The following is a 21,700-nucleotide window of genomic DNA, read 5'->3' as shown; positions in this document are numbered from 1 at the left end:
AACGCATGCAGACACAAGTCCCAGGGAAATGAATAGCTGCTTTTGCTATTGGATGAGAAAAAAAATCAATTTGTATTTTTATCAACTCACCAATACTGGCCCCATGTTACATTAAAAAAAGATGTCTCCCAGGACTAGTCTTAAATCACAACTGGACATGTTTTGGCTTTGCTATGTGAAAACAAACTTTTTTTACTTACTTTGTTTTCTGCCCTGGGGAATTAGTGACTCAATCAGGATGCTGAAGACTCAGGGGGAATTATTTTTCATCATGTTGAGGGTAGTTTTTTTCTACCAGGCATGCAGGCTTATTAATGCAGCTTCACTCAGTACTATACTTTCAATAAATCATTTTGCCCCTCCACTTTTCTTCAAAAGTTTCTGGGGAAGTGTGAGGAAGTTGCTGTTCAGGAAAGTAAGGGATATGAACACAAAAAGCACTGAGACATGCTGTCTGTCTGCAGTGGGGACAGAGCCAACTACCCTTCTGATGCATCCCCCTTTGCCATTCCCTTCTCAGCCCCTTTTATCCAAGGGGAGCTCCCAGGGCTAGTCCTGCTCTGGGCACCCTCCTCATGTTGCTCTTTTTGCAGCACTCAATCCCTGTACCACATCCCTCCTCTTCAGGTTCCACATTCCACCCCAGCTCTTCTGACAATACATCCATGTCTTACATTGAAGCACACACCTCCCTGCTGGATCTTAGGACACTGGAACTTCATGAAAGATGAAAGGGGCTGTAAAAACCTTCCCATTTTCTCAGTCAGGTTTGATTTACCAGAGGTACTTTTCTGTATCCACACAGCTTTTCTCAGAAAAGAAAAATAGAGTATTCTTTTCCAGAGCTATAGGACCAGATAACATTTTAGCTATAGTCAATCTAACCAAACACAGCATGTTTCTTACCAAATTATGAGTTGCTTTTTGAATATATTTTGAATATTCATGAAATACTATTTTTCACGGTCACCCAAAGCAGTGGAAATATATTTAGCAGCAGCAGAACCAAGAATAGCCAGAGTTCTGTATTACTTATTACAACACTGGTTGCCTCTCCAGTCTGCTCCTACTCTTAGCATTTAGGAACACACAATGAAAAAAAAATATAGCCAGTAAAAGTAACACTTGTAAAATTACATTTTAAAATCAGAGTGTTGTAAAGCAGCAGCTACAAAATAAGGCGAAACCCTAAGCAATGAGTTGCCTAGACATTTCTGTAGGAATTGCAATGAATGTCCAGCACGTGTTCAAGGAGCTGATTGAAACTTCTGACTACTTTATATTTTAACTGGATGGCTGGTGCTGGTTCAGCATCCTACCAGCAGGATGACAAGCATATTAAAAGAGGGAGCAGGAGAGGATCAGCCGAGTGATAGAAGGATAGTTCATTCCTTCATTATTACTCAACCTAGAGAGGATGCTCTCTGGTTATGCTGGATATCCAGTTAATTTTACCCAGGGTTGTGCAAAGCACAAACCTATGTTGGCAATACAGGTAGCACAAAAAGAGGGATCATATCTGAAAGAATTTGTTCTCACTGGATTTTTTATTTTCTTTTTCCTGAGCACAAACAGAAACAATAGAAAAAGATTTGAACTGAAAATTTTCTGTAAGACAGCTTAGCCAGAAGCTGAAAACATGAGCTCTTAGATATATTTTGTAACTTCTTGAAAGCTCTTCATCTTTTTGTATTCTGCTCCCCAACTCACCTTCACAGCTTTACTTTTCTATTTGGCTAAAAAGAGGCTCCTTTCTAGTGCAAACTGTGTGCAAATGGGACTTTGCACAGTGAAATCGTATGCTTATCTAGGGCTGTTGACATATGAACTACTGATTTATGAACAGCTGGCTAGCTTCTGATACTACGAAAAACAGAACTCTAACCTTCTGCAAGTGCAACTGTCTGGACAGCATTTCTAGTGGTGTTGAGTTTGGAAGAACTACTCACGGATTTCCTATCATTCTGCATGATGGAACACGATGGACTTCCTGAGAGCTTGTTTCATCTTCCAGATGAAGCCTCAATCTGTCAGCTAAGAATTTCTTTCAGTCTGGGGAGTGACATTTTTTGCTTCAATTTGTTTTAAAACTCAAGCCCAGATATTCTGTGATATTTCTGTGAATCTAGGATGGAACTCTAAATCAAAAGAGAGGCTGTTTTAATTAGCCAGAGGTGTGTTGGATGGAGCATTAACCTTGGACAAAGAAGATTCAAGCTGACATTCCTGGTCTTCCCAGTTCTCACCAGGGAACACAAGCAACCCACTTGCTAGGCTATTGACCTAAAAATTTCTCCAGGCCAAACCAGCAGGGTTCTTGGAGAAGGCACCTTGTACAGATAGAGATTTATATCTTTTTGCCTGTTTGTTTCTTTAAATAAAACTATATTGGGGTTCATATTTTTGGACCACAAGAAAAAAGAATATCCCTGAAATTTTGAAACCTGACATCTGCTTCATGAGACAGATGAGACAGAACTAACCTTTTTTGTGTAACCCTAACTTAAAGATGATTCCACGTGTTACACAGCTTAAAGTTCCTAGTCTTTCAAGTCTGGAAATGTCCCTGTTCAAAAGGCCACTTGCAATTCCATCATGTACAGGTTAGGAATCATTTGGGGAACTTAGGATGAATGATAGTAATAAAGTTGAATACTATATAAAAGAACTAACTAGTTATATCTTAGCATCTTCCACCAATGGACATTGAGATACCCTCCAACTGACAAATCCATGTTTTTGAGAGGCAGAACCAAAAACAGCTGCAGACCTGCTGATATACTAGAAACAGCAGAAAATTTCTGCATGGATCCCAGCTATCTACTCGGAACATCCCCCTAGGGCAACAGTATAATTTTTTTCTCTTCCAGATCTACCTGTCTGTCTCTGGCAAAGCCCCATCACGGTGCTGCCCCTCTGCTGTCCCACTGCAATGCGGTGAGTGCTGGAGCACTGTTTTCAGGCTCTCTTCCCACTGACCAGCCTCAGCTCCTCTTGCAGGGTAAGGGCAAGTGACACTGAGCAGCCTAGGCTGGCTTAAGAACCAAGAGTAACCACAGAAGTAATCTACATCCAGAAGCCACAAAAATATATTTACTCTTTTTCTCTCTCTAAAACAAAATAAAACCCCATTATAATCATCCTAACCATAACACTTACTTCAGTTTGCAAACACTCTCAAAGCTGCAGTGGGCAATAAATCAGACATGTCACTTCCAGCAATTCATCTCTGGAGTTGGTTGCTACATGGACGTAATATACAAAGAGGTTTTTTCCTGGTGATCCTCACAGCCAAGATTCCTTTTGTTGGCTCTTGTTTAAACAAACACTTCTGTAAATTGCAGCTGAATCTAAATGTAGCATTTGATCTTAATTATTTTCGACTAATCAGTGATTTGAAGGTGGCTTTGGTTCTGATAGACTGATACACTGTCATACTTGTTAAAAAGAAATTAATTCAGTTCATCCAACTCCAAATGTATGTGTGACATCTCCACTGGATAAACTCATCATCATCACATGAATCACACTGAAGGCAACTAAGATATTCTGTTTTTCATGCAAATTGTCTCGAAAGAAAAACAACAAAATCCATAAGAGGCAAAAGAAGCTTCTGCAATGTCATGAAAGAGAAGCAAAATACACTGAGGCTCTGTCCAAACACAGCTGTAACATCTCATCCCTTCCACATCACTCAGAAGGATAAGAGTATTTTCAATAAAGCTACAGAACATGAAGGCTTATACATCCTTGATGTCCCACAGCTGGAGGGAAAGACAGTGGTCCACTAATCTTGTACCATTTCCCTTTCATTAGTTTAAGTTTTGAATTTTAGATGGTGGTTAATTTAGAAAGAGGGGTTAATTGTTTAACCTTATGAAAACGATTATGCCTCTTTTGGCACTGCCTTTTGGCCTGTTTCATATTTCTAATTTCCCAAAGGATTTGAAGCTCAAAACATTGGTAAACTCTTTAGTGAAGACTGTACCTGTGCATTCACTAAACAAAAATTTGAGACTAGACTTAAAGCTTTTTATAGATTTTGGATCTCCCTGTTGTATGTACTGTGGAAAAAAACAATCTCAACATTTATTTGAATCAAAACTTGAAATCAGGTGTTGTTTTGTTTATAGTTTTCAATCCAGTGTTTCAATATTGCATGTTCAATTTAATTCCTATCACATCAGTTACTACCATCAGTTGGCTAGAAGAGGAGGTCATGTGGCACAGCTAAGTGTGGCTTAGAACTCTTTCAAGCAGTTTTTCAATCAAAATGTGTTGCAGTTTCATAACTATTTGTCCTCCTGTATGTTATGAGGTATGGGTTGGTTTTTCTACCCCAGTAAAGAGGTAGTTGAGTAGTGATAATTCCTTATAGTCTCAACTAAACTGATTTTCAGCCCAGCCTTGTCATTCACACGGATTTGTCTACAGAGGGAAGAATCTCAATCTCCAATCTGGTCACTGTCTTTAAAAGTTCACTCATGCTAATATGGTTCCCAAAAATGTTATTCCACTCTCCATTTCAGCAATAACCACTTACTCCTCCCATCCAATCTTTCACTCCAGAAATTACACAGCCCTTTTGCAGGGAAAAGAAAAAAAAAATCAGGGAAGAGAAAGGGGTGAGTTTGTACTTTTAAACAGGAAAACTTACATGGCGTAAAGTGTTTAATTCAAGAGGTTGGTGGGATATTAATACTAAAATCTAATTAAGATATGGCATTTTATTGGTACCCCTAGCTGTCAAATACTTGGTTTACCCAAACAAATAATTGGGTAAAACATGTAACAAATTTATTTATGAAATCAGGAGGAAGCGAGCAATAAACAATTTATATTACAAAACCCATGTACCAATATACGGTAATTTTATGTCTAACTTCACATTCAGTAGGAGAAAGAAGGGCTTGTCATTTCTGCTTACAGTAGATACTAAGCTTCTATGAATAGTGCTATTTACTGACAATCAGTGCCTTTGTGTGCATATTTTCATACATACATATTTATGTATATATGTATATTTATACACACACACACAGAGCAAAGACAAAGCAGATTCTAACCTTCAGCCCAGGCTTTCAACAGTCACCTCACAAGGAGTCTCAATGAGTCCCATCTTTCATCCTCTGACATTCTTCATTAGAAATACAAAGTGTGAACTGCGACATTAGAACAACAGGCTTGTGTCATTGATCAGTTGCACTCGTTTTTCGGAGATGCAAATACCTTCATAAATAATATTTTCTAAAGACCTAGGAAAAAATGCTCTACTTTTTTCTACTGTTTGTCTTGAAATTCTCCATGTTTTCAGACTTCTAACAGTTTTGGTTTTAATATTAATTCAAAGTTAGGTGCCATCCTCTTTCAGCAATGAATATGAGTCAATCTTCAATGTGACTTTGCTCAGGTGTTCATTTTCCCCAACATACACTTCATTATACTAATTTGTTTTCTCGTATTAAAATTGAATGTACATATTCTTAGATCAGGTAGTATTTGTCACACAAATTGACTGTGCTTTGGGCAAGCACTGATTCATTATTTGAGATTTGCATGTTATCTCAATCTAAAGATTAATTACCATTACTTTATTAAAGCTCACTGACACAGTTCCCAAGTGCTGTTTGAAACAGCAGAGTGCTCTACAGATGTATACAGCAAAACCCTGCATGTATACAGCAAACCAACATGAGCTAGCCCCACTGAGCTTAAAAATTATTTTTGACTACTCCTAGTTAGTGAAGTTCATAGACATTTACATGTGTGCTATATAACACGGCATCCTGCTAACAATGAGCTTTCATGTGCTCAGCAAAGGAGAGAAGAAAGTTGTTGCCGTGCAGTTATCACAGTCCCACCTGAACACAGGAATAATGCACTACTTGGCAATTGCTGTCACCAAGCAGTGATGTGTATGAAGCGCAAAGAGCATTTTCATGTTTAAGATAAAATAATTTATTTTAAATATTCAACAGTCAGTGCCTTCTTCATATTGTTCTCCCAGGGTCTCAGCTCACAGGCTCTGATTCCATGATGCCAGGAAGGCTACTTGTCAGCTGTTGTAGCATGAGCAACAGCAGGAGGCTCAGAACAAGCACGTAAAATAAAAATGCACACTCTAGGGACAGCAAAATGGCTGGTTTGCTACGTGGCATGAAGCGCTTCACTCTGCAGGAGCCCTCAGATCTCTGCGCTGAGCAGCTGGGTTGCACTTTTCTCCTATCAATAATAATGATGAATAATAATAATGATAGCAAAGTAAAAGGAAACTCTGAACTTACAAGCTGCATCAGGTGGACTTAATGCTGCTGCCTTCAAGTGCACAGGGATTAATTCACCCATCTTTCCACCCACAGCCCCCCGCTTTTGGAGAGCTGGCTGGGGGGCTGATATACATGGCTGTCCTGTATCCAGGCAACGGGCATCCCTGAGGCTCTGCAAACCTCTGCAATGCACAGGAGGAGCAGCTGGGGCAGGTACCTCCCAGACTTCACAGAGTGCAGGAAAGAAGGAGCTTTTCCAATTTCAAAGAATAAAGGCAGAGGGTAAAGCAACATGTCCAACTACCTTCTGACAAGGAAAGCACATTCCAAGGTCTTCCAGGGACTGCCTGCTTTCCCAGCACTGCTCACCTGGAAGGTGCCAGGGACAGTTTGCAAAACATACTGTGACCTTTTCTTTTCTTTCTCAGTTCTGTGTATGCTCTGACCAAGGTCCACCTTCTCCTAGTGCAGGAATTTTCCAAATTTACTAGCCACCTATAGGCAGCAGTCTTAATTCCTGGGGCTGTGTTTTGACCAGACAAAACCTACCAATGTCATGATTAATGGACATGCACCCACATCACCAGGTTTCAAGGATGGTATGTGGGAGAAAAAGTTGGCTGAGAACAGATGATCCACCAGTCCTTATATTCTCAAAGGGAAAAAGTTCTTCATCGGTAAAGGAATAAAATTCTAGAGCCAGGGAGGTGAGTGGGAGTATTTACACTAACTTCAGTGACATCCAGATTTCATACACAGTGCCTTGGGCAGGTTTACTCATGATGCCCTGATCCACTCAGTTTCCATGTACAGCTGATGTTGACAAAGACTGAGGTGGTCTTACTTGGATGGAGTTGCAGTATTTTAGGAAAGACCAAAGAAGACCATGAGCTAAGAAAGTTACAGACAAGAGCTAAAACCCACACAAATCTGGTCCTGAGCATCTTCAATTCTCAGATGATCTACAGGCCACTGACATTCAAAACACATATTTCAGAGGATGAAATTATTTGACAATGAACTGGAAATATACTCTGTAGTGTTCAGCTGCCTTCCAAACAATTATTGGAGTTGCCATATGGACACTCATATAATTGCAAGATGTACAGGGAAGAACGGTCATGAATGAAAAAAAAGTATGACAAATTGCTGTGTTAAGATACTCTGATCCAAACCAGACTTAATTCAGAGAAACCCCATGTCTCGTATGAAAGAGAGGTCACAGTGGCCCTTTCCTACCTTACTTGATGCTGTGCCAGTATTTGAGGTTCTTAGCCATAAATATAACTCATGATACAACAGTGCACAGCAAACACAACAGATAGCATAACCTGCCTTGTCATCACAGTACTAATATACTATCCAGTCAGGATTTTCACTTCATTCAGTATGAACAGAAACATTAAATAACACTACCTAGAAGTGCGCGAAATTATAAAATCAGGAGCACTCTTCGGAGCTTGGGAATTCTCATGATTCCTGCTGTAATCTCAGCTCCTTACCTGAACCCTTACTTCTCTCTTAACAATTTATACAACCTCACTGCCTTGGCAAATAGCTTCTTTTCCTTCTAGCAGTGACATCTGTTATTGTAGGAGACAGTGCAGTATAAAGTTACTCATTAAGGGAGGTAAAGAACTACCTCCCTGGAATATAGTATCACCTCCAGTTGAACTCTGGGGAAAAATAAGTACAGCCCTTCTTTTCTCCTTTGTGAGCAATGGCATGGAACATCAAAAGGTACTGGCCTAAGTGCACATTATACAGATGTCCTCAAGGAGATTAATTCAAAGCATGTAATTCCAACTACTCTGCAAAGGGCAGCTCTAGTGCCAAAGGGCCAGATCCTTTGCAATACAGGGTGTGTTCTCCCCATCCAGCTGCACCAATTTTACAATTTGCTTAAGTTAGAAGTGTGAGATAAGACCTGGGTACCAGGTCTTCTGGATTTCAATCTCAGTTCACCCACTGATATAATTAGAGGGAGGGCAAAGCTTTCTGTCTTTTACACCAAACCACTTTTCTTCCCCAAATTCTTACACACATAAAGACTGTCTTGAATCACATAAATCTTCTTTACAGCTTTTCCCTCCCCGACATGTCCATTTTGCAACACTGCTCAGCAAAAGCAAGAAAAGTTCCATCAAAGAATCTGGAGGTACAAGTAAGTGGAAAGACAGAAGAAAGATGGAGAAAGGGACAAGTCAGTGACGTGGCACCCCTGTAAAGCTGAAGCACAGGGGTCCTTTCTGAGAGTGGGTGTGCTCCAGATTAGAGGTGACAACAAAGATCCAGGGGACAACCTAATCTTGAGACATTGAGACCTTTATAGCACACTTCAGCAAAACCCTATCACCACTGTCTTCTTCAGGATCTACAACCTCAAATACCTATTTAAATGCTTTGGAGAAAAGAGGCCAGATGGTTTCACCCCCTGCAAACCCAACTCTTCTGCCTGGTGCTAGTTTGTGTAAATCGATCCCCCATTCAGAAATTAAAAACAAAATGAGCAGCACTGAAAGACACATCAGAGGAGCTCTGATTGAGAAGAAACCCAGAGCAGTTCTGATTGATTACTCCCAGAATGCCTTTCCCAGAAGCAATAATGAAGTACGTGCCTGGGACAGAAGCCCTGAGCACTGGATGGAAACATTTGAAAAGCTCGCTGAGCCCTCCCCTGCACCCACAGACCTCCCTGTCTGATGAGCATATTTAAAACAGTTCAGCAAAGCACTGCAGCCTGGGTCCCTACTAAAGAAAACATTCCCTTCTCTTCCGTTCTCCTCCCCCTTAAATTAAGCTCAAACCCCAAATCTGGGAGCACCTCTACTATGTGTATAATGGTATCTGTCCAACATTCCTCAGTAATAGCATCACTTGGGATGGGGAGGAGAGCGCTGCACATCGGGGGAAGGCATAGTACAAGGGATATAGGGAAGATAAACAATACCCTTTCAAGGTTTCAAACAGAGCTTACTGCTGGTGGTAAAGGCAGTTATTTTAATCCTCAGCTGCAAGTCACTGGGACACAATAAAAGAGAATTAGCTAAGAAAACATTTAATGATAACAATGAGCATTCATGCCTTATTCCTTGACTTGCAGCTGAGAGTATTCAGTAAGTCAGAGGTGGATGGGAAAAAAGGAACAAGAAAAGCTACATCAGACAGGCCACCCGCCATTAAGAGTGGCAAAAGCAAGTCATCAGCAGAAGGAGGAGTAATGTCCTAATGGTCATTCTCCCGTCAGAAAAATCCCAAATTATTTCAGAAATGGATCACACACACACACACAGAAATTATGTTAGCAAAAACAAAGAAAAATTGCTCTGCCTCAGTATGCCCAGAAAGAACTTAGCAAGAGGATAAAAAGATTTTGTTGTTAGGATGACAAAAAGAAAAATAAAACAACAGATGGGAAGAGTTGCCTCAGTTTGAACTGGAAGACTTTTCTTATAAAACAAAACAAAACAAAGGTATTTTCACATCAATTCCCCAAAGTTTTATGTAATCTAAGATGAAACTTTATTTTGTAACATTTCCTAACTTAAAAAAAAAAGCAACAACCCCCAAAAACCACAACACCAAACAAATCAAACCTCCTTTTATGATATGTTTGGATCTAATTTTAAAAGGAAAATGTTGGTTTCATTATTAAGTGTTGAAAGGATCAGCTTCGACATTTCTAAAACAATAACATGTTGCATTAAAAAATCTGAAAGTAGATATTTTGATGTTTACAAACATATATATATGCTCCTTACTTTTGATTGAAACTATTTGTTTTATTTCAACTTGATTTTATGAAGATTTATGGTCTCTGTGAAGATTTTGGATATAAAACTTTACGTAATTTTTGTCTTTCATAAAAATTATTTAATACAGAGATGTGATTCACAGTATACTCACAGGAGAAGAACTATCAGAACACTACACTTTTCATCAGTTACCATTACTCTTGATCAAAAGAAAAAACATATGGCAAAAGACCAATATCCCAAGCAGCTAAGGCAGCAACTTGGGATTAGTGTTGTACACCTAGTACTCAGGACTGTTGAGTATCCCTTGGGATTGATATTGTTAGTCCTAAACAACTTAACATCTAGCTAGTTTTAAGTTTTCTGAATGAGTTATTTCCAATTACATCTTGGAAAAAAACCCAAAAAACATTTTATCACTGCTTTTTAAAAGTCACCATCACTTATCTCCATTTCCTGAGATGACTTGTTGAACATACACAACTTTATCCACCATGTGGTCATACTAAGTCACTAGGAGAATTGAAGCTTTGCTGTAATGATCTTCAGGTATTTTAAATGACCATAAATTGTGCTCATGTAAGTAGTCTGTACTTACAGTCTTTATTTTGAACACTGGCTTTTGGCAGAAGGAGACAGAATAGTGGAATGCCAACTCCTGGTTCCAATCAGTTCAGCTAGACTTTGGCCTTCAGTGCTGCTACCAGACAACATACAAAATTTAGAGATGGAAAGGGAAATGGAGAAGCAAAGGCAGTTCTGGCAAGTGATTACACTTTCCAGTAATGTGATTCATACATTCAGCCAATTCAACTTACAGGCCAATAACTTGCGATAAACTTACAGGTCTATTCTGAGAGCTGAACACTTAAGCATGGGGGGAAAAGGAACAAGCTGATTTCTTTCCTTCTTGATGACTGAATACTTGGGGGAAAAATAAATTAAAATTGAGGATATTATTTTTAGCTTCCTTGGAATGTACTTTTGGATGTACTTTGCAGCCAGAAAGGTTATAAATGGTCCAGGTCAATCTGAGGAGTCAGCGACAAATTCTGCCACCCCATATACATGTCCTCTGTACTGCACTGGCTGTCCATCTGTCTCCCTCTAGCATTAGCAAGGGCTACCCAGAGAGCAGGCAGGAAGGCCCAAGCCTGACAACCCTGCAGAACATGGGGAAAACAGTGTGTCAGATAGCCATAAACTCTAATATCCTGTCATTAATGGTTGCCAGGGAAAGGTGCCACAAACAGTTCAAGGTGGCCATTACAGAAAGCCAGTTCACAGGAAAAGCTTTCTCCTACCCTTCTGGGCTGTCCCTCCCATGCAGCAGGGAGGGACTAAGCCTGCTAAAGCTCCTAGATACTTTAAAATATCAAGACAGTGCTACATCTTATCTGAAAATTAGCACCTGGTTAGTGTTGGGGCATTTGAAAATAAACCTTTCAAAAATGATTAAAAAAGGAAGTTTATGTTGCTTAAACATACTTTGAAATTTATTTATTTTTGCACATGCTGCTGGGAAGGTTGGTCCACTTATGTATGTGCTGTGCTCCACTTTTTCAGAAAAGGAACAGCTGCAGTCAGTCCCCTGTTCAGCTCAAGACACCCACATGCTGGGCACTGGAAGCTAAAATACAGGCAGAGTACTGTAATTATACCCCCCTCCACGTCATCTGGCCACAAAATGCCTGCAAGTCCTCTCTACCTTGGGGCTCCTGCCACATGCTACCAAGGAGAACAGCCTTGAACGTCCAGTACAAGTATGTCCAAGGCTGTTCCTAGTTTCTTATCTGAAAACAACTGTCAACAAATGTAACATCTGCCAAGGATGTAATTCCCATCCATCAGAAGGTAACAGGAGGATGAGTCATTTTACAAAGGACAAAACATCCATTAGATTATCATTATCTTTACTGTGCACAGCCTGTCCAGCAGCTGACCTATGGGTAGGCTCCTCTCTCAAAAGAGCTCTCAAGATTTTGCACTAAATAGGCACAGCAGCACAAGCAAGAAACCTCAGCTTTAAAATGGGTCAGGGCATTCAAGAGTAATAATAACCTCTTTCATACTCTGCAAGTTTAAAAATAACTAGTTGTCAATTTTATTTTTTTAATATAAGATGTATAGATATTCTTTGATGTGCACTTTTTCAATTGAGGAAAATAAATTTCTGGACTACCTCTTTCTTTTTTTCTTTCCCCTCCCTGTTCTTGTTTTGTCATAGAAAGGAAGAACAACAGGGAAAAATATGAAGATAAACCCTTCAGAATGAAAACTTTTTCATTTTCAGGTTTCTCTGAAAAGGAATGCAAAGTTTCACAAAGTTAGTTTCTACACAAAATAAAATACTTTTTCTACAAAAAAGGCTTACCAGTTGTATTACCATCTTTATATAGATGGGGAAAGAAGGCAGACAGGAATCAAGCTACCTCTGTCTGCATGCAGGCTAGGCACAGAGCTAGTAATTGAATGCAAAACTCCCCAAACCCACTTCACTACTTATAGGGTAATACTATCCTTATTGCTGATTTTTATAGTTATCGCCTTTCACTGATCCCAGGTCTTGCTCATAAGCCCAAGAATAAAATCTTCAAATATATGCACATATACCCCTCTTACATATCTGTTTTCTGAGAAATCTCTAGAGTGAGAGAATAGTTCTAGCAGCTCTTACACTAAGTCCTCAGCTGCACTCAGTAGTCTTCAAAATGCACAAATCAAAAGCAAATGTACTTCTGTAGGTCTCAAAATAAGCGATGCAAAGCCTTCACTGCCATTCTCAGTGACATCGTATCTCAGACACTCCACCCAGGACGCAGCACAGCAATGAAAGGCAGCTTTGCTTCCCCATCCTGTCAGATTGGGTAAACCCCATTTTCCCTTAACAAAGCACTTTACTCATCATATAATCAGTCAAAAAAGTTTTAAATTACTCTGTAGCTTTAGAACTAAGTGATAGGAACTGTTAGAGATATATTTCTAATGACAATTTCTTTCCTTCTCCTTCATTATCATTTCCATCATTCCCAACTTTATAAGGAAACAGGCACAACCAAAACCAGTCCCCACATGAACCACGGTTAACATCCGCTCCAAGTCTCTGGGGCAATACCTCTGAAAAGGTCAATCCACTGCTGGCAGAATCTGCTCTAGAGATGTTTGAGTCCTGTGGCTCTTTGTGTCATCTCTAGACCCATAAGAGACAGAAGCGGCAAACACATCCCACGTTGTCAGCAGCCACTTACAGCCTGATGAACCACCTTACAGCACCTTCCGCAGGCAGAAGAGCAGAAACCTGCTACCCCAGCCAAGATCCCAAGCGCTGCTCCTCAGAGACAGGAGCTCACTGGTGGCAGACTGAAACAGTGCTGGCTGCACACATGCTGCCTGCCCTCTGGATGCATGGCTGACCTGACACTCACCCTTCATGCTCCTCTTTCACTTGTTAGTGCGCACACAACAAACATATCATCGCTGGCCACAGCAGTTACTGAGACATTTATAATGTGAGCGGGCTGTAACCAAAACACATGGCCTGGGAGTTTGCAGGGAGCTTGAAACTATGGCTATTGGGCAAGGAGCATCCCATTTATCTGTGCAATGTTAACTCAGACATCCAGTGCCAACCACGTATGTCTCAGAAGCTGTTAGCCGCTTCGCTGGTAATTTGAGAATCAAGCACATGGGGCATCGCATCGTTCCACACCACTTGCTGTGAGTTATATCTCCTCTTGATACCACAGTGGGCAGCATCTAGGAGGCACCAAATCACCTTTTATAAAGAAAAAGCTACATGAGCACATTCCCCTGCTATACTGGTGCAAACACAAGCCCAGAGTAAAGTAAAGCCCAGAAGGCTTGCACAATAGTATCTTTAGTGTAAGCACAATTTATTATATGAGAAGATTCTCTTGCAGACTAATTTTGCAGATATTTGAGAGTAGCACAGCTTCTCCAAACAAAGAAATTCACAGTCAAAAGAAAAAAATTAAAGAAAATTAAAACTTTCTCTGTATGATATCTAATTCCTTTGGTCAATGCAGGCACTGTTTACAGGCTTTTATATAAAACATTGAACCTTTAAAAAGTCCTTATTCCATTCTCACAAAATTTCAGTTTCTTTAAAACTTGTCAAATTGTTCAACATTTTAGAAAGAAAAAAGTGTATATTGTCAATGCATACAGAGATAATAATAATGATAATACTGAACTATTAATTTTCTGCCAAAAAAATGTTTATAGAAAGTACTTTTCCTTTTTTCCACTTCTGTAATCACACCTCAGCATAATACAGATTGAGTATTGTGACATGATTGTGGTAAATGAACCTCAAAATTTGTTCTTGCTGCTTCTAAAGAGAATGGGGTTTTGTCTGCTTTTACTTTTAACAAGTTTGCAACATTATCAGCTGCTGAACAGATTTTTATAGGGAGAATCAACGGGGCATCACAGGGAGTCAGAAGTGATGGCAACTATAGAAAGAATGACTGAAGACATATCCCAATTATGGATACAAAAGGATACAAGAGGAAGAGTGCCAACTCTTACGCTTGCATGCACAAGCACACACTCATTCTTCTCCACGAGCTGGCTTTTTCCCAGATCCCAGACCTATGCTTTTCCCACTCCAGGTTCTGCCTCTGCTTTCTGGAATCAGAGGATTCAACCTTTGTGCTCACGTTGCTCCAGCTGTTCCTTCGTACAAGTTGCTAAGTGGGTTTGTGTGAAGGTCAGACTTATTTCAAAAAAGCAGGCAGTTTCTGTTCGTCAGCAAGTGACAGTTGCACCAAGAAAAAATCCCAAACCTCAGGACTCCTTTTCCTGAGCTGGTGCATGTTTTGACTGACCCCTGCTACCCATGAAAGAACCTCAGCCTCTAAGATAATGCTGCTCGCAGCCCTGCTTCCTGCGGGCTTGAATATTTCAGATACCTATGGAGATAACTGGGCTCTGGTCATCCCCAGCAGTGGACTTGGTCATTGAACAGAACAGACGAAGCTGGTGGCCCAAACCGGTGCATGCCACTCACTCAGTGCTTCTGCAGGGATGAACAAAGCACACACTGGAGCAGGAGGTTCAGCCCCATGTCCTCATCAAACACCATACAATGAGGATTAACACCATTTCACAAATCACGTTTCAGGAAATGGGGAGAAACAGAAGCTCCAGTTCAGCAGCACTATTTTGTCCCACCTCTTGATCACAAATCCTAAAATTCTTATGGAAAGAGATTTTCACCTCTTAAACTTTCAAACACTGAAATAGTGACAATTCTGCAGAGAACACCCTAGGAGCAAAAGGTGAGATCTCCTTGTAAGAGTTCAGGTGTACTGCATCAGGGCTGCAAACACACATGACTAAAAGGTAGATCGTGGAAAAAAAGGGACACAGAGGGGTACTCTGTGCCTCTGTCCCATTGCCTGAGCATCCTCTCAAGCAAGAAAAAACATTATTTACATTTATTACTCATTGTTACTGAGTTCAAGATGCAGTAAAATCTAACATCCCCAGCTCCTGTCATAGTAGCTGAATGTCATAATTTTCTACTGCTGCTTTGCCTAATTACCTGAACTAACAGAGACAAAGTAAATCTTTTGCACAGCCCAAGACTGTTTATATGCATACCATAGCCTACCACTTTCCTTTTGGCTAGAGCTTCCACCAAAACAGAATAACTTTCAGCAAGGAGGGGGCGGGGGGGGGTGGGGGGGTGGGGGGGAAGCAACTGTAAAAAATCAATTTTTAGAAAGAATGTAGCATGATGCCATTTTCCTTATACGGCAACTGGTATCCCATGTGGAGGCTCAAACAATAGCCAGCCTGGCAGGGGATGGAGTAAGAAGATGACTTGGGGGGGAAAAATTTTATATATATATTCCCTGCTGGCCCTCACCCTCCATTTCCTCTTGGAATTCTTTGTGACTGCATTGAAAGGGGTCAATAGCTCCCAGCTTGAGAAATGCAGCTTTTGAAAGGACTATCACCAGCATCTCTATTTAAAGCATGCCTTTTACTCCATGCCCCCCCCCCAGCTAATGCAGAGCTTTTAAAAAGCAAGCAGCAAGATAAACTTCCGGGGAAAAGAAAAGGTGAAGAGCAGAGGAGAAACACTACTTATCTGCCTTGGCTTTACTGAGACTTTCACTGGAATAAAGCTTGACTGGCAAAGCAAGGACAGGGAACATAAGCTGCAGATGATCTAAAGCACTATGGATCATTACACCTTGCTTCATTCACCACCTCCCCATCCTTTAAAGTACATTCAAACCCACTACATGAAGTAGCCAAGCACTAATATAGAAAATAATTTCAAAGGATTAAAAACAATGGGCAAATTAGCACTGAATACTGAACACATCAAAGCTTTGCAACTCAATCTTCAGTGTTTAAGAATTTCGGATCTGACAAACACAGGCAATCGAGTAAAATTTTAACAAATTTTATCTTGATAATGAAAGACTGGTCCAGTGGCTAAATTTATATTCAGGTTTTCTGTTTGAGGAAATACTCCAGAACCAGGATTTACTGGGAGGGAGGAGGAACAGGACTATAACCTCCTTTAGTGCCAGGGGATGCAGCCCATGTGGAAGGCTGGCACATGCCCAGTTTTTCAGGACCCCTGGCTCCGCTTCACATTGCAGCCTCATTCAAATATCAATAGCAATTATATTGCAGTTGCTTTCTGTATTGGGATGTGGTTTTATTTTGGAAGTGGATGAATCCAAGTGTCCACCCACGGAGTTTGTACAGCTTGGCTGTTACTGTAGTCTCCAGGTGTAAACCAGTTGAAATTCCATCCATGTGCTTTAGAATCTAAGAGTTTTCATTAATAAAACTTGTCCAAATTTGAGAAGCAAAACAGGTAAAATGTCACAGAAGGAACCTCTACTTTGTATTAAGAGGAGACTAGCTAAATAAGACCAGCTATGATTTTCCAGCTCCAATTTATTTGACTTTATATTCATCTGGCTATTTGACTGGAGTCTTTCAGTAAGCATTAGAGAAACCCACAATATTCATCTAAGACAAGCCTGAAATTCACAGATGGAAAGGTGGAGTGGTACCTCCAGCAGCACCACACACAGCAAAATGCTATTTCATATAACTCCTGTCAAACTGTCCAAGAGAGAAGCAAAAAATGAGGCCAGAGAATGCTCCAGAAGCAGAGAAGTAAATTGCCTCTGAGAGTCTCTAGCAGTGGCAGCATATGACTTTGCATTTCACTTTAGTTTCCAATCATACTGTCTTTCTCATAGGCATTCAAATACATTAGTCTGTGTCTTATCAGATCCTGAATTACCATTGTAGAAAAGCTCCCGTCTGAGAAATGTAGTTCAGAGAGGTTTATGGGGCTGTAATGAGTACTGACAGATAAGCCACACTCATGCAAACACACTTGCAAGTGATGTCTGGTTTAACACAATACAGCCCTAAGCCTTCATAATACAGCATAGGAAACAAAATCCTCCCATCGCCTACTACTAATTGCATCTGCAGTGGTCAGGAGTTGAAAAAGAAGTAAGCAGATTAATTCTATTAGCCTGTGCAATAGTATCCCAAGGGGACAAGGGAAAATCCCATCATTTAAATCAGGACTGGTAGACACTGCTGGGAACGATGTTACATACTAGTAGGGGATTAAGAGTTTGGACTAAAGGGCCTCATTTTTTCTAGATCTGGTTTCCGTGAGTCAGAGCAATTAAAACTGCAAGGCTTTTCTGTTTGTTTTCTTCTTTTTTTTTCACCTAAGGATGACCTGAAACATCTTGCCCAGTTGAAAACTACATTATTAGATTAATTTCTTACTTAACCCCTTCCCCACAACATACCCTTCCTTATTCCTTTTTCTTAAAAAGTTTTCTGTTTAAATTAAGGTAATTTTTAGTATAAAATTGTTTTAGAACAAGAGGTCTAAGTATTGTTTTATAAATACCTTGTATGCAACATTTTTCTTTTTTCAGCATGCTCCTCCCACACTTTTAACCTATATTCATCTCAACTATATGAGCAGTCTTGATCCTCTGAAAGTCTTTTTTTTCTGAAAAACATTCCCCGTGCTGTAAATAAAATGTAAGGTTTCACCCCTACAGACATGGCAGGCAGAGGTGACAAAGCCTCTCTTGAGCCAAATGAATGGAAAAAGTCCTCTGCTGAATCCAATGCAGCAAGCCCAGACCCAGCAGCAGCTGAGCCTGAGCATCAGGAGCACTGTCTGCCTTACCTGTGTGCTGCTTTGAGGGGACAGACTTTCAGAGAAATATTTGTTCTCCTCAAGAAGAAGTCAGGTTGTACTGATCATGCATTGGGCAGGATCCTTGTTTCAGGTCACTAGTACTGTGATCTGGGCTGGTCAACCTGTCAGAAACAGCAAAGAAAATACATAAGACACATAACTCCATACTGGGACTGAGGAGAAGACCGTGACCTTGTTTCACTCACTTCGTCCTGCTTAGGTAAAGATCAGCTCTTTCTTGCACACCTGAAGGATGTGAGGGGAAGCATCTAGCAGTGACTCTGAAGACCCTGTCAAGGTCTGGACTAAAGGTAAAATCTCTTTCCTCACTTTCCAGTCCATTAAACCAGCCAGAAAAGGGCTTTAACCAGAAGGCAGGAGGAGGACAGAACTATTTCCAGCAACACATGAAAGAAGCAACAGACTTGCTTTGCATCTTCCCCTCCTGCTCCCCTGCACAGCAGAGGAGAGTCACCACGGAAAAAGGAGAGGACAGAGATGCTGTGAGTTCCCAAAAGGCAAGTCCCAGAACAGAAAATGGAGCAGTGTGTGATAAAACAAAGGTAGTTAAATATTTACCACACACCCCCCTTTCTGTATTGTATGCAACAAATACGCACACACATGTTCACTTACTGGACTTACTGGATGTTAAAGTACAGCTGTGTGTTGAATAGAGGGAGCCAGAGACGACTGAGGATGGAAAAGAGGGCAAGGTGGTAGAGCTGAAAGGCAGGTAGGGGTGGGAGGAAGACACCAACAGATGCACAAGGGCTGAAAGCAATAAAGCAAGCAAAAGAAGTCTGCAGAAAGGCATGAAAGGCCAGTGGGAAAGGAGAGGGGATCATGCCAGATCCTGTCTGTTTTCTACTTGCAGAAATCAGCCAGGCACAGGGCACAGAGGTGGAGCCATCACTTTAACAGAACGATTGCTCCATAATGGCTTCTCTCTGGAGAACAGCAGAGAGTCTGGATCTCATTCTCCCTGACAGCTCCAGTTTAGATATGAAGATGGCGCCATGTAAATCCATTTCATAATATTAATTCTCTCCTTTCTAGTCTACCTTGCTGCTTTGCTCTCTTTTGAAGCCCAAACCCTCTATTCTGCCCAACCTCTCCAGCATCCCAAAGCCAATGTCAAGTGTGCACACGCAACATCAGGGAACATCACTAACCTCCCTGCATCACAGTGCTTAGTTAGTCCTCCACAGCCAAGATGAAAAGCTGGGAGAGAACGTCCTTTCACAGCAACGCCACCCAGCAGCCCCCATAAGACACTGAGATGGGGCTGCAGCCAAACATCTCAAACTCCCCTTCTCTGTCATGCTGTCTGGAGATGACAACCACATTGAGCTGAACTAGCATCCAGTAGGTTACAAAGCCACCTACAAGCCAGCTGGGAAGTGCTAATGTCACACCAGACCACATGAAAGGAAATTCCTCTCATGCGCAGCATATCAGCCCTCTGTCCGCAGAGAAGCTCCCTACTTTCCACCACAGAGGTGTTATTTCACACTTACTCAGGACGCAGAAGAGGGTTTAGTAGGACACAGGAACACTGCATGCTGTGCCCACCTTCAGACACCCTGGTGAGGAGCACTCTGTGCCCTAGACATTCATCTTATGTGCACTAGAGTGACAGCGTGGTCTAGTGAGCAGAGCAGGGGACCACCAAACCGGTACTCAGGCCGATGTTCTCCATGCCCATGTCTCTAATGGAGTCTTTCAGCACACTTTCAGCTGCAGTTCATCCTCCTGTTGGCATTTGTTATAAGTCTCTTCTCTGCTTTGCACAACCTGGCATTTCAAATACACACCTGCCAACCACATTCTGGTTTCTTTAAAGGGGAAGGGTAAGTATTTGAGAGGTGCAAGTGCTTGTATGTAGAAAATGCACAAGCCTCTACAGTTCTGCACAGGAAAAAGTGTCCACTGCCTGGTAGAACATATCCTATTGAATGCAGTCCTATTCCTTTCAGACATGCAGTATTGGATAGTAACTCCCAGCCTTTGAAGACAGTGAAGGAAAAAAAAATCAGGTTTGTAAAGCTACGTGAAACCACAAGATGGAAACTGTCAGGCAAGTGTACAGAGTCATCAAAAATTTGATTCAATGGTATCTTTAGTAGCAATTTTTCCTTTCCACTATAGAAGAACAGTGCTATCCATGTAGGCAAACCCCATTCATCCCTATTACTATTCTAGCTGATACACCACTGTGATCAGAAGCACAGGGCTCTCATATATTTACGGTCACTAATAACATATTTTGTCTTCAGCGCATGCTTGTTCAAATGAGAGCTTTAAATCACCTCTGTTCAAGAAACATTAAGAAAAAAGATTTATCAGGTCATCTAAATTTTCCTCTCCAGTGGAGGGTCATGCCTCTCCTCTTCCCCCTACTTTGTTTATATGTAGTCCAATTGAGTGTATCAAGTAGCAGAAATATTCTCCTTTCTTACAACAGACTTCAGAAAAGTCTGATGGAGAGCTGTCTTAAAGACTTGTTGCATGCATAAAGAATCTGTCTGGTTGGGTTTTTTATTTTAATTGTGACTCCTTTGTATTTGGCTAGAGCAAAAGCATTAGCACGTGAGAAATGTGAATAAGGACAATAAAAACCAGGCACCTTCTCTGAGGCTGATGTAGAGGGACAGACACTGACAGCAGCACCAGGGGATCCAACAGTCCTTTAGCCTGCTGGTGAATTTTCAAAAGAGTAGGCCCAGCAGACTATGGATCACCTGGGCTCAATACATTTCTAATATGAAAACAAAAATAAACAAGAGCTTAATGTGGAATTTCTCCTGGTTATTGTACTGGTCTTACATTCTCTCTAATCTCTACTGGTTGCTATCAGAGGCAAGACCCTGGATCAGACACGATCCGAGCAGCCTAGCAGCTCATGGGTGCCCCTCCCACTACACTGCACTGAGATACACCCTTGGGGCTTTAGACTCTGTGGCTCCTCAGTTTGATTTAAGCGATACAAGTGACTGCTGGAATTTAGCTTTTAAAACAAATTTTATTTTAAATCCAACCCGCATCACAGCTTCCTCCCCACTTCAGTGTTTGTATCCTTTGGGGCTCCAGTGGTGGTATATTTTGCAAATGACCTTTTTTTTCTTCCTTGTATGTTTGTACAATCACACACATGCTTGTATAAAGCCACTTAATCAAGCATACTGAAGAAGAGTTTTCACTATATACTGACACAGAGATCAGGAGGAACACAAAGAATTCCTATCTAACATTTTATACACCACAAATAACACCAAATCAGATGCAAAACAAGCCAATTCCTTGTTACTTAACACAACACAAATCTGTGCATTAAATACAGCTGAAAGGGAGCTGTGGAGCTGGCATTAGCCTGATAGATGTTGAGATGAGCTACATCAGAACTTAGTATCTCAGCCTCAAACAGTGCATGTTAAAAAGGT

General features: G+C 40.9%; 1 protein-coding gene across 6 annotated transcripts in view; it reads right to left on the bottom strand.

Annotated features, from left to right (window-relative positions):
- Positions 1-21,700, bottom strand: part of TSPAN18 (tetraspanin 18) — a 121,543-nt gene that overhangs the window by 43,650 nt on the left and 56,193 nt on the right. For 5 of the 6 annotated variants that reach the window (XM_027719527.2, XM_039378247.1, XM_027719522.2 and 2 more), the window contains exon 2: positions 18,246-18,379. The gene's annotated coding sequence lies outside the window, so the exon portion shown is untranslated. Of the gene's footprint in view, positions 1-5,066; positions 5,090-18,245; positions 18,380-21,700 lie in introns of those variants that run through there. The other variant, XM_027719525.2, reaches the window with a different exon arrangement.

Source organism: Pipra filicauda, unplaced genomic scaffold (assembly GCF_003945595.2).
Source record: "Pipra filicauda isolate LSUMZ 115617 unplaced genomic scaffold, ASM394559v2 scaffold133_size2016399_pilon, whole genome shotgun sequence".
In the NCBI taxonomy this organism is placed as follows: Eukaryota; Metazoa; Chordata; class Aves; order Passeriformes; family Pipridae; genus Pipra; species Pipra filicauda.
The sequence above is the reverse complement of the archived record's forward strand: the minus strand, read 5'-3'. Positions and strand labels throughout refer to the sequence as shown.